The sequence below is a fragment of the Ictidomys tridecemlineatus genome, unplaced genomic scaffold (genome assembly GCF_052094955.1).
Source record: "Ictidomys tridecemlineatus isolate mIctTri1 unplaced genomic scaffold, mIctTri1.hap1 Scaffold_46, whole genome shotgun sequence".
NCBI classification, from domain to species: Eukaryota; Metazoa; Chordata; class Mammalia; order Rodentia; family Sciuridae; genus Ictidomys; species Ictidomys tridecemlineatus.
The window spans coordinates 1,203,010-1,216,596 of NW_027522984.1; the positions used below are offsets into that span (position 1 = coordinate 1,203,010).

At 35.3% G+C, this 13,587-nt stretch overlaps 1 non-coding gene and 1 pseudogene across 2 annotated transcripts in view; one reads left to right on the plus strand and one right to left on the minus strand.

Annotated features, from left to right (window-relative positions):
- Positions 1-13,587, minus strand: part of LOC144373693 (transport and Golgi organization protein 1 homolog) — an 88,614-nt pseudogene that overhangs the window by 18,788 nt on the left and 56,239 nt on the right. The window contains exon 7 of the transcript XR_013433273.1: positions 129-257. The product of XR_013433273.1 is annotated as a transport and Golgi organization protein 1 homolog (transcript). The remainder of the gene's footprint in view (positions 1-128; positions 258-13,587) is intronic.
- LOC144373724 (U6 spliceosomal RNA) lies at positions 13,321-13,427 on the plus strand. Its single transcript, XR_013433281.1, has one exon. It is a non-coding gene; the product is annotated as a U6 spliceosomal RNA (small nuclear RNA).

The following is a 13,587-nucleotide window of genomic DNA, read 5'->3' on the forward strand; positions in this document are numbered from 1 at the left end:
AATGTTAGTTTGACTTAAACCACTATTTTGTGTTTTAGCAATTGAAAAAGAAAAAAAGGGGGGGCAGTGACTATATAAAATAATCCTTGTGCTTATGTGCTAATGTATAAGTAAGTTAATTTACTCACAAGAGCAGTTCTCCAAGAGAAAATGACAAAGGATACAATCCCAAAGAAAACAGCGAATACTACAGGCTTCCATGGTAGTCCATAAAAGTCAGGCCCAGGTTGAGTATCATCAGGCAATGTAGTAAACAGCTTAAACAGACAAATTAGAAGAAATGGGAAACCTTAAATTTATAACAAAACAGTCACAAAGAATCATGGCAATTCTAAACCAACTTCCTCATCAGAAATCCACCTCCTCAATATTTTCCAATAGCTTCTTCAAGAGAGAGGATACTGGCAGTCTCATATTTTTTGTTCGCTTCCAGTGTTTTCAAGTATAATGAATCTAAATACTTTTTAAAAATATTTATTTATGTATCTTTAGTTTTAGGGTAGACACATTGTTTTGTTTTTATATGGTGCTGAGGATCGAACCCAGTGCCTCATGTATGCTAGGCAAGCGCTCTACTGAACCACAACCCCAGCCCGAATCTAAATACTTTAAATTGAGCATACATTTCCAGTTTGTAACAGGCCCTATATCATCACATTGTCTAACACCTGGCTAGAATCCCTCTGGATCATTCTTTTCTCTTAGATAACCTGGTTTTTATAATTTAAAATATTCATTTAAGGCAAAACTTAAATATATGAAAGAACTAATTAATTTTATGGCAACAAATAAAAACAATGACGATATATGTATAAGATTTTAAATCTTACTTCCATTCCACTCTTATATACAGATACGTGACATATAATTTCAGACAACTCTTGAAAACTGGCTTAGATAAACTTCTCTGAATTTAACATCCTTCTATAAAATTCAGAGCCTAATTTTAAATGGTTGCTCAAAGGCAGTGCAGTAAACACCTGCCAACTCTTCCCTGTTTTCACCGCCCTCTACACGTAATACGAGATAACTGTCACTTGGGCCCAATTCCCCAGCAGTCTCCTTAGGGAAAAGACCTGTAGTAACATTAGCTGTTTGGATTGTTGGATGCATTTCAGAACATACCGTGAGGTTGTCACCTCTATTCCGTCAAAAAAAAAGTGCAAGTGGGGAAAGCTCAAGTACACTCTCACCGGCCTCGCTTAACCATACAGTCACGTCCTGCCTGCCTTGGGCCTGACACACTCCATTTCTCCGTCGCCACGACAGTCAGTGCACCCACTCTGCCAGAACTCAGCCACCCGACAGGGGTCCCAGGAGCTCTGGGTCCCCCAGGGAAACAGTGACAGAAGGCACAGTGGCAGGTACTGAGTCCATGGTGTAGGGACGGCTGAGTGGAAGCAACGCTTCCCTGCAGAACAGCACAGGACCCTCTCTTTCACCGTTTCCTACTTCAGTAGGACCCAGCGCAGGGGGCGGGTACTGGGAGTGAACTTTGCCTTCCTCCACCACAGGCGCTTTCCGCCCAAGGCAGGTAAAACCAGTCATCAGAGGAAGCCCCTGGGTGGACTGCAGTGAGCAGACAGAGGATGCTGAGGGGCGTGGCGGGGAGCGGGAAGAACCAACTGCGGAGCCCAGCGGGGGGGACAGCGCCAGTAGAGCCAAGCGGAAGAGTCCAAATGAAAGGACTCCAGAAGGAAAGAGGCTCACCTGTCCCCGGAACTGGGAGAGGACCGGCGATTTAGAAGGCCCTGGAGGAAGCCAGGGAAACTAGCAGAAGGGGATTATAGGCAGAGACTAGGAAAAAGGAGAAAGTCAGGGCTCCCAGCCCCTCCCAGAGCAAAACCCTTTTGTCAACGTGTTGAGACACCAGGTACCTACCTGCCCCCAAAAGTGCAGACAGAAGAGGAGAAGCTTCTCCTGCTCCCTTCTAAAGGACTACTGCTCGGACTGGGCTTTCCTTCCCTGCTCACTCTAGTCCTGTTACTTTCTCCAATTGTGAATGACACTCTTTTTAAAAAAGCCTAACCCTAAGGAATCATGTCATTATCACCCCACGCTGGTGGCTTCATTTCTGGATGCCACATTTTAGGGTTGCATGACTTGTGGAAAAGAACAGAATCATGAATAGCCCGAAAAGCACGTGCTAAAAATTGAAGAAACTGGGGACATTTAACTTGGGGAGGAAATGAACATCTGTGGATCTTTAAAAATCTGTCGTCAAGTTGAATATAGTCAATTCAAAAGAACAAGAATAAGCAGGAAAGCACTGAAAAAGAAGAGCAATGAAGGGTACAGGGAGGGCAGACTATATAATTAATTCATGTACCCTCGTCCAAGCCCAGGAATACATAGAGATTGTGGGACAGAATAGAGAATCCAGAAACAGAACCAACTGGACATTTGGGGTACAATAAAAGTTAGTTTGGGGAAAATAGACTTTCTAATAAGTAGCGTTACCACATGGAAAATTATAAAATTGGATTTTTCTCTACTTATTCAAAAGATAAACTACAAATGGATAAGAAACATGAATGTAAAAATAGAAAATAAACAAGTACTAGAAAATATTAAGTGAAATTTTCTATGTATTATGAGTGCGCAAAACCTGCCTCATTGAAAAAATCTTTCCTGGCTGTATCTAAACCTGCTACACACACACACACACACACACACACACACACACACACACACACACGCAGTTTGACAATGACAAACTGAGAAAAAATATTTGCAACATATTATTGTCCAAAGAATCATGTTCCTGAAATATAAAGAATATTATAAATAAAATGGCCAGCAAACCTATACAAAAATGGGCTGAAGAAATAAACAGATCTCAGGAAAAGAAATGCAAATAGCTATAACATATGGAAACATGCTCTGCTTAGCTCATAATGAACAAAATACAAATTAAACCACACCAAGACACCATTTCTCACTTGCATTGGCAAGATCCAAACGTTTGACAACATAGTCAGTAGGTGAGAGAATGTGGGGGAATACAAATTCTCAGACACTGCTAATAAGTATACAAAATGATAAAACCCTTATGAATGAGATTTGGCAACATCTCCCAAAACTGCTTATATATTTACCTATTAACTCAACAATCCCACTTTTTTTTTTAACTTTTTCAGTGATGGGGAAGGGTATCTTGGGCAAGTGCTCTACTGCTGAGCTATAGTCCACCAGCCCTAATTTCTAAAGATACTGGGAATACAACAACAAATGTTTAAAACTTGTATTTACAAAACTATGTTATTCAAGCATTAATTATAACAATACAAGATGGTCACAAAAGGCTGAAACAACCGTCATCAATGAAAGTTGTTGAATAAACCAAAGAAGAAAGAAAATAATTTTAAATACTGCTAAGAGCTGGTTTCCGGAATACATTTTTTAAAAATGAAGTAGAGAAAAATATTTATAGAATACTATTTGTATCTTAGAAAGTGAAAAAAGATGAATATATTATTTCTTATAGCTTTGAGGTAAAACTGACATGCAATAAATTACATGTATTTAAAGTGTGCAATTTGATGAATTTTAACATGAAATTATGAAATCACCATTATAATCAAGATAATATACACATCCTTTACTTCCAAAAATATTCTCATTCTCTAGGTAATTTTGCCCTTTGTCACCCTTCTTTCTTGCCCCCCCACTTTCCCATTCCTCCAGCAAAATGTCTTATCTTAATAGATTGCTTTGTATTCCTCAAGTTTTATGTGTATGGGATAATATATTGTATTTTCTATGGCTTCTCTTATTAAGCATAATTTGAGATTCATCTACATCAGTTTATCTATCATCTATTTTTATTGCTGAGTAGCATTTCATTACATGTACATACCACAATTTGTCTATCATCTATTGATAGACATTTGGATTTTTTTCCAGTTTGGGGCTTTTACAAATAAAATAGCCAAGAACACTGATATAAAATTCCTCCTATTGCTTTATAACTTATCTTTTCTTTGGAAAAGAATGGTTGGATATGACTGGTGTATGTTTACCTTTTTAAGAAGGTGATTCTACCACTTTATATCCCCACCAGATGTGTACCCATCCAGTTCCTCCATCTCTTCTCCAACCACTCAGCACAATTGTCTTTAATATTAGATATTTAATAAGTGTGTAGTGGTAACTCTTATGCTTCAAAATTGCATTTCCCTGATAATTATGTCAAGCATTTTTAATGTATTTACTATCTGTTTATCTTCTTTGATGAAGTGTTATTTTACAGGACTATATTTTTTTCTAATGCGTTCTAAGAGTTCTTCATATATCCTTGATGCAAGTCTTGATAAATGCTTTAGAGTAATTTCCTCCCAGCTTGTGTTTTGTCTATTTCATTGACTTCAAAGAGTATTTTGAATTACAGAGGTTTTAGTTTGATGAATCCCACATTGTCAAATCCTTTTTAATGCTTTTGTTGTCAAATTTAAGAAATCTTTGCCAAACCTAAGTTCAACAAAAATTTTTCTCTTATTTTTTTTCCTAGAGGTTTTGTAGTTTTGAGTTTAATATTTAAGTCTGTGAGTTAATTCAGGTGTCTAATGCAAGGCATGGATCAATATTTTGCATATAAATATGCAGTAATTTCAGTACCATTTGCTGAAAAAACTTTCCATTCTCTACTTGTCTTTCCATCTTTGTCAATGACTGTTGCCATATATATTGTGTATCTATCTCTGAATTCTTGGCTCTGTTTCAATATGTTTTGTCTGCAATCCTGATTACTGTAGCTTTAGAATATTTTTTTCCTCTTCGTATGGTACTAGGGATTGAACACAGGACCTTGCATATGCTAGGCAAGTCCTCTACCACTGAGCTACATCCCCAGCCCTAGATTAAGTCTTGAAGCCACGTTGCAATCAGCTTGTCATTTTCTACAAAACTCTGCAGGGATTTTGATTGGAATAATGTTGACTCTGGTGATTAAACTGGAATGAATGGACACCTTAGTCTTCTGACTCATAAATTAGGTATATCTCTCCATTTAGGTTCTCTTTAATTCTATCAGCAATATTTTATAGTTTTTAATATATACATTTTAGTTTTTGCCACGTTTATGTTTAAATACTTCATATTTTTATTCTATTGTACATGGAAATCTTTAAAATTTCAATTTCTAATTATTCATTGTTAATATATAGAAAATATAATTGCTTTTAGATGTAAATTTTATCTGTCAACCTTACAATAGCTTTTTTCTAGATCATACCAGATTGTATCTATATATATTCATGTTATCTGAAAAGAAAGAGAATTTTATTTCTTCCTTTCCAATCTGAGTGCATTTTATTTCTTTTTCTTGCCTTAGTATACTAGCTATTTCCTTACTGCACCCCAGTACAATGCTGAATAGATGTAATGAGAGTAGACATCTCTGTTTGGTTTCTGATCTTGGGGAAAAGTATTCAATTATCAACCATTAAGTATGAGGTTAGCTGCATTTTTTCAGAGGATGTTTTAAGCTCCCTTCTATTCCTAGTTTGTTGTTTGTTTTTCTACATCAATAATCAATGCTGAGGGGCTGGGGTTGATACTCAGTGGTAGAGCACTTGCCTAGCATGTGTGAGGCAATGGATTCAAATCTCAGCACCGCATATAAATAAGTGAATAAAATAAAAGTTAATCAACATCTAAAAAATTTTTTTAAATAATAATCAGGGCTGATTTTTTTTACATGTCGATGCGATTTATTGTCACCTACTTGTACATGCACACAAAATAACAATATAATTTGGCCAATATTACTCCCCAACATTTCCCCCCTCTGCTATATTTTTTAAATGCTTGTTTTGTATCTCTCAAGCTAAACACAAAGATTGTGCTTTTAGGTACATCAATGTGGTAAATTTCATTGATTTTCAAATGTTAAATAAATTTTGGATTCTTGACATAAATCCCCATCATCCGTCTAGTTTTTGTCTATGATGTATTTTCCTTTTACATATTGTTGTATTTGACTTAAATTTTTGTTTAGAATTTCTGTACAGATTCATTGGAGATCCCATGAGAGGTATGTGGTTTTCTTTTCTTATTATATCTTTGTCTTGGTTTGGTGTAGTGATAACACTGGATTCATAGGAGAAATATTTCCTTGCTTTAATATTCTACAAGGGTTTAGTATTACTACTACTATTAGGAATTAGTATCATTTCTTCCTTACAGGTTTAATTGGAACACCAATAAAGCTATCTTGGTCTTATATTTTTTTCTTTGTAGAAAGGTTTTTACCTATACCTTCAATTTCTTTAATAGTCAACAAGGTTTATGAAATTGTCTGTTTTTCTTGAGTGAACTTTTGCAATTTGTGGCTTAAATAGAATTTCTTCATTTCATCTAAATTGTCAAGTTAATTAAAATAAACTGTTCATAATATCCCCATTATCAGTCTAGTATCTGTGAAATCTGTAGTGATATCCCTTCTCTGATTGCGAATATTGGTAACCCGTGTCTCCTCTTTTATTTCCCTCACTAGATGTTGATCAATTTTATTCATCTTAAAGAACTAGCTTTGGGTTTCATTGATTTTCTCTTATTTTCCCTTTTTTAAAATTTTACTGACTTATGGTCTTTATTATATCCTTTTTTCTTGCTTACTTGGAGATTAACTTATTTTTCCTTTTCTAGTTTCTCATAGTAGGAACTAAGTCAATGACTGGAGACTTATTTTTTAATAAAGCTATCTTGGGCCTGGTAGTGCTATAAATTTTCCAATAACACTTTAGTGACATTGCACAAATGGATATGTTGTTTTCAGTTTTATTCAACTCAAAATATGAATTTCTTCTCTGATTTATTTGACTCAAAAATTATTTAGCAGTGGGGGCTAAGGTTGTAGCTCAGTGGTAAAGTGCTTGCCTCACATGTGTGAGGCACTGGGTTCGATCCCCAACACCACATAAAAATAAATGTACTGTGTTGTCCATTTATACCAAATATATATATATTATAGATAGATACAGATATACATATAGATATAGATAGATAGCAGATAGCAGCCTGGCACTTAAGTTTTCAAATATTTGAGAATTTTCCAGATTTTTCCATTATTGATTTCTCATTTTATTGTGTTCAGAGAATAAGCTTTGCCTGACTTTGAATACTTTTATATTTACTGATAATTTTTTTAAGATCCAGAATATAGTTTATCTTGGTAAATGTTCCATGTGCACTAAGCTCCTTGGGGGTTTTCTATAAATGTCAATTAATTTCAAATGGATGGATTGATTATGTCATTCACACTTTCTACAACCTTACTTTTATTTTTCGTTTTCTGCCAATTGCTGAGGAGAGGATATTGAAATCTCTAAATGTAATCTATAGGATTCATCATTTTCCTCATAATTCTATCAATTTTGATACTTCATGTATTTTGAAGGTCTAATATTAAAAGTACAAGCATTTAGGTTTATTATATAATCTTGACTGATTCGTTTATCATTAGGAAATAACTTTCTTTAGTCCTGATGATATATTTTGCCCCACAACCTCTTTTGGTTTAATGTAGCTACTCCAGATTTCCTTTGACTAGTGTTTAACATGAGATACCTTGTTCAATCATTTTAATTTTGACTTCTTTGTGTCTTTCTATTTACAGTGTTATTCCCTTAGACATCTATTTGGGTCTTGCTTCTTTAGGCAATATGACAATCTATGTTTTTAACTGATGTATTTAGATACTTTCCACTTAATAGGATTACTGCCGTGCATAGGTATAAGCTTAATATGATCTTCTATTTGTTCCTTCTGTTCTTTGTTCTTTTTCTTTTCTTTCTGTCTTCTTTTGCAGAAATACCACTATCGGTATTTTTAGTGATTCCTCTATTGGCTTATTAAGCTATAACTCTGTTTTCTAATCTTAGTGCTTCAGGGTTTAGAATATACATCTTTAATTTGTCACAATCTACCTTCAGATGATACTATATTACTTCACATATTCAATAAGAACGTTACAATAGTTACTACCCTTCTGAGATTTATACTGTTGTCATGTATTTTACTTTACATGTTTTCTAAGTCCCATACTACACTGATATTTGTCTTTAAACAGTCAATGACTTTTTAAAATGTTCAAATAAGAAAAATTATTTTAAATATTTATGCACATAGTCACCATTTTCAGTGTTCTTTACTCTTTTATTCCATTATTTCCATCTGCTGTCTTGGTGCAAGTGTAGGTGAATTCTTTCAGCTTGTATGTCAGTACAAGTCTTCATTTTAGAAAGATATTTCACTGGGCATGATATTATCGGCCAACATTATTACTCTTCAAATATATTAAAGGTATCACTCCACTATATTCTCTTATGCCTAATTTCTGACAAGAAATCTGATGTCATCCTTAGTTCTTCTCTACATAAATGTCTTCTCTAACTGCTAAGATTGCTCTTTATCACTGGTTTTGAGCAATTTATTTATGATATAATATACCTTGATATAGCTTTATTCATGCTTTTTGTACTCTAGTCCCATTTAATATCTTGGATCTGCAGATGTACAGTTTTCACAAATTTTTGGCCACCATTTCTTAAAATATTTTTCTGAATACCTCTCATAGCTCAACTTGAAACTGTCCCACAGCTCACTGATGCTCTGGTTCACTTTTCTTTAACAGAAGAAATTTTCCCTGTTTCATTTGGGGTACTTCTCCTGCTATGTCCTCAAGTTCACTAACAATTTCATCACAATGCTTATTCTGGCAATAATCCCATCCACTGTGTTTATCATATATTTTCAACTCTAGAAGTCTGATTTTCTTAAAATATATCTTCTATATCTCTTTTTACCTTTTTAACACACGAAATATAGTAGTAATGACTTTTTAAAAAATGCCATTACCTCATTCTAACATCTCCGATAGTTCTCAGTTGGCTTTGATTGGATCATTCTTCTCCTCATCATTGTGGATTGTATTTTTCTTGCTTCTTTGCATGCCTGGTAAGCTTTGATTCGATGCCATACATTACGAATTACTATTCTTAATATTTCGTATACAATTAAATTACTGGAAACAATTTGATTCTCTTGGGTCTGAATATTTGTTAGGTATGACATAAGTTGTAATAATCAGTCCGAGGTAACACCCTTCTGATTATTCTACCCATCTTCCTTAGATAGTTTTTTCCAGGTGCTATTCTGGTCCCTGTGTTAAGACCTGTTCCTTCTAATCACTTAAGATGGTTTCTCTGACTTGCTAAGCAGTTTCATCACACTTATGTGCAGATCAATACCCTGCTGAACACTCAGAGAGCCTTTCACAGATTTCCAGAATTGTCTCTCAATGTAGCAACCTTCTTTTGGTACTCCACCCTGTGAATTCTAGTCACTTTGGTTTTCCTGGAATCTCAGCACCATCTCTCAATTCATGGTATCCTCTGGTTCTGCCTGACTTCCCCTTCTTTGTCATGGCTTGGGAATCTCTTAACATAGTAAAAGCTGGGGCAACTAAAGAGCTCATAGCATTTGTTCTTTATGTTTCCAGAATCATTCTTTGTTGCTTGATCTTCAATGTTACTGGATCTTAAAATTTTATATGTTTGTGGGTTTTTTTCATATTTATTTTAGTTGTTTCAGTTGGGAAGGTGAAGCCAGTACCTATATAAAGCTATCATAGCTAGATGTAAAAATCATTTGCTTTTCTTTTTCTTTTTATGGTGCTGGGGATTGAACACATGGCCTCATGTGTGGTAGGCAAGTGCTCTACCACTGAGCTGCATATCCCTTTTCTCATTTGCTTATTTTTTTAATAGCAGAATGCATAATGAAATAAATTTTAAAAGTTAATTATAAAAGAGAGTAATATCAGGGTAGACAGAACTGGGACAAAAGCTAGAGTTCTTTCAAAATCAGGCAGGAGAATCACAAGTTCAAAGCTAGCCTCAGCAACTTAGCAAGTCCCTACACAACTTAGTGAGAACTATCTCTAAATAAAAAATAAAGAGCCTAGGTATGTGGCTCAGTGGATAGGAGCCCTGGGTTCAATCACCAGTACCAGAAAACAGAAACAACTTATTTTCACAAATTAACTTTGGCTCTTCTAAATATTTAAATAATTGTAAAATAAATTAAAAAATCTTTAAAAATTAACACCTAAATATTGAAAGCAAAAATGAAACAACCTGTGATATCATGTTGGTGACAAACCACAGAAATGAATTATTTCAAACATACCTTAGTGGGATATAGCTTAAAGACAAGAGAATTTCATCTCATTTCAGGAATACATTCCTGAAAGTATTTTAAACAACATAAATATAGTCGTGTGTTGCTTAATAATGGGAATAAATTCTGAGAAACACATCTTAGGCAATTTCAGTGTGTAAACATCATTGAGTATACTTATACAAACCTAGAAAATATAGCCATTTCCACACGTAGGTTTTCATATATGATATATCATCGCTTTGGGGATAAAAACCTATAAGATATTATTATACTGAATTCTGTAGACAATTGTAACATTGTAAATGTTTATATATCTAAACATATCAAAACAAAAAAAAGATTAAAAATACTAGGTGTCAAGAATTTTTTAGCTCCATTATTATGCACTAATGACCAAAATGTCATTAAGTGGCACAAGACTGTAAACAATTATATTTATGTCATTGAAAACTGGAACTCCAACATCAGAGAAAGAAAACACAAATCTAAGATAGATGAAGTGAAGTAAAATCTCTCTAACATCCTGAATTTTCATGGTAATTATCTAAATGACATGATCAAAAATCCCCACATATTTCTGAGCTTTGTTCACTAAAAAGGCTTACAAATGACAGTCAATTTGAGCAATAAGCAATCCTAGTACTTGGAATGTAGCCTCTAAATATCATTTCCTATTGAAAGAAACCAAAGTTCTTTTAGAGAAATAGTTCCTTCAAGGTCTGGACAGGGAATGTTTAAGATGAACTTGGAACATCTCATAGTTCAAAAGCAAGGGAAACAGGTAACAATGACCACTAGGTGGTGGCAAAGGGTCCCAGGAGCCAAGATAAAGAGGCTTCTACAAGGCAAAAGGGGGAGAAATTGAGCATCAGATAAGAACAATTACTATTCCTAACTGGATTAAACACACCAAATATTTTTAAATGCATGAGATCATATTGACTCTTAAATAAAAGTTAAAAAGATTTCAAAAGCCCCTTTGGGTATCATTTGATAATGCTAGAATAATACCTTACTATTCTGAAAAGTGTTTAAATGAAGAAAAGGAATCACATGTTTATCTCCTGCCTTAACTATACAAACCGAATATCTGTGTAAAGAATAATCAATCATAGCCAGGCGCTGTGGCACACACTTGCAATCCCAGTATCTTGGGAGGCTGAGGAGGGAAGATAGCAAGTTCAAAGTCAGCCTCAGCAAAAGTGAATTGCTAAAGCAACTCAGTGAGACCCTGTATATAAATAAAATACAAAATAGGGCTGAGGATATGGCTCACTAGCCAAGTGCCCCTGAGTTTAATCCCCAGTACCAAAAAAAAGAAAGAATAATCAATCATAAATTTTTATAAATCATAAATCAATCAGAAAGACTGATACAGAGAGTATATGTTGGAGACTGAGGTGGAGAAGTGTATAGGCATCCCAGCCTTTAAATGAAGAAAGAAAAATCCCAGCAATTCAGACCATTGCTATTTTGCAACCTGTAATATATTAGCAAATCTCACCAAGGTCACTGTTGACTAGTAGTCAACATCAAAGGAGAGGACATGCAGATGTCAATGCAATATTTCCTATTAAATTTTCATAAGAAACAGAATTGAACCTAAACCTGACTACCAATTCCAAGAAATATAAAGCAACAGAGAGAGGCTGAGGTTGTTAGCTCAGCACTTGCCTAGAATGCATGGAGCCCGAGGTTCAATCCCCAGCACCACCAAAAAAAAAAGGCAATAGAGAAAACAGGTTAAATTGTTGTACCAGGGGGATGTCATTTATTCACCCAAACTACAATATATCCTAGAAGTTCCACAAACATATTTTTTTCAATTATTGCAAAAAGTTACAACAAAAGGAGAAATCAATAGAGAGTAACTTATATGAGACTTGTTCTCCCACTGAAAGCAACCAGAAAGTTGGAATATATATATTGGTACCAGGGATTGAACTCAGGAGCACTTGATCACTGAGCCACATCCCCAGTCTCAGCCCCATTTTGTATTTTATTTAGAGACAGGGTCTCACTGAGTTACTTAGCACCTCACTTTTGGCTTTGAACTTGTGATCCTCCTGTTTCAGCCTCCCGAGCCACTAGGATTAAGGCATGTGCCATCATGCCCAGTCAAAAAAGATTTTTAAAGAGCTATTTTTCCGATAGAAAGCCACAAGGAACATGCAACTGTCACCCCTAAGAGCAGGAGAACAAATAGGTGAGCATTCTACCTGGAGGCACCCTCTAGACCTCAGTTTGAAAATGGGAACACAAATGGGGCACAACAGTCTCACTGAGGAGAGAGAGTCCAGAGTTCCAGGAGATTAAGCAGCCAAAAATATGTAGAGAAAACTACCAGAAACATGGGAGCCACAAAGAAAAAGAGTTCCAGAAATCTGCATGGAGGTGGTCTTCAGTTTGGGGCTACATTCTAAGCAGTACCTGTGAGGGCCAAGAACAACTATAAGCTAACCAATCCCACAGTTGGCACTGAGCTGGGAGAAGTCTGGATTCCAGCTAGCCAGAGAGAGTTGACGTACAAAAACAGTATGGTCAACAAGCTCATGAAGAAGTATTTGATCCTGGCATCATGGCACATATCTGTAATCCCAGCAATCAATCCCAGGTTGAGGCAGGAAGATCCCAAGTGTGAGGCTGGCAACTTATCAAGAGCCTAAGGAAGTTAGTGAGACCCTATCTCAAAAGAAAAAAAAAGTTCACTCAATATCATTAATTATCAGGAAATAAACTCACAAAGACATACCCACTAGAATGGCCCAAGTGCTAGTGAAGATGAAGTCAAGTGGAAGTCTCCTAAATTGCTGGTGGAAGTATAAAATGATTGTGGTCATTTTTTAGCATGGCTTGACAGTATCACATAAGACAAAAACATACATTAAACGTAGGAGGCAATTGCACTCCTAGATATGAGTCCACTTATAGTGGCATATATATGAAACAGTACTGTAGGAAAAATGAATCTATAGTTTAAAAAAAAAGTTATCAATGGTTGCCTGGAACAGGTGGTGAAGGCACTCACTGGGAAGGATGCCAAGGAAACCCCTTTTCTAGTGAAAAAAAAAACTGTTCTATATCTTGATTATGGTAGTTTTTACATGGGTATCTACATTTGTTAAAATTCAGAGTGTGCTTGCTTTGGCAGCACATATGCTAAAATTGGAACAATACAGAAAAAATTAGCATAGTCCTTGAGCAAGGATGACACCCACATTTGTGAAGCATTCCATAGTTTTGTGGAACCAACCCTTCAGCAGATGAATGGATAAAGAAACTGTGGTACATATATGAAATGGAATATTACTTATAGCATTAAAAGAGAAAAAAATTATGGCATCTGCGGGTGAATGGGAATATCAGGTTAAGGGAAGTAAGCCAATCCCCAAAACCAAAAGC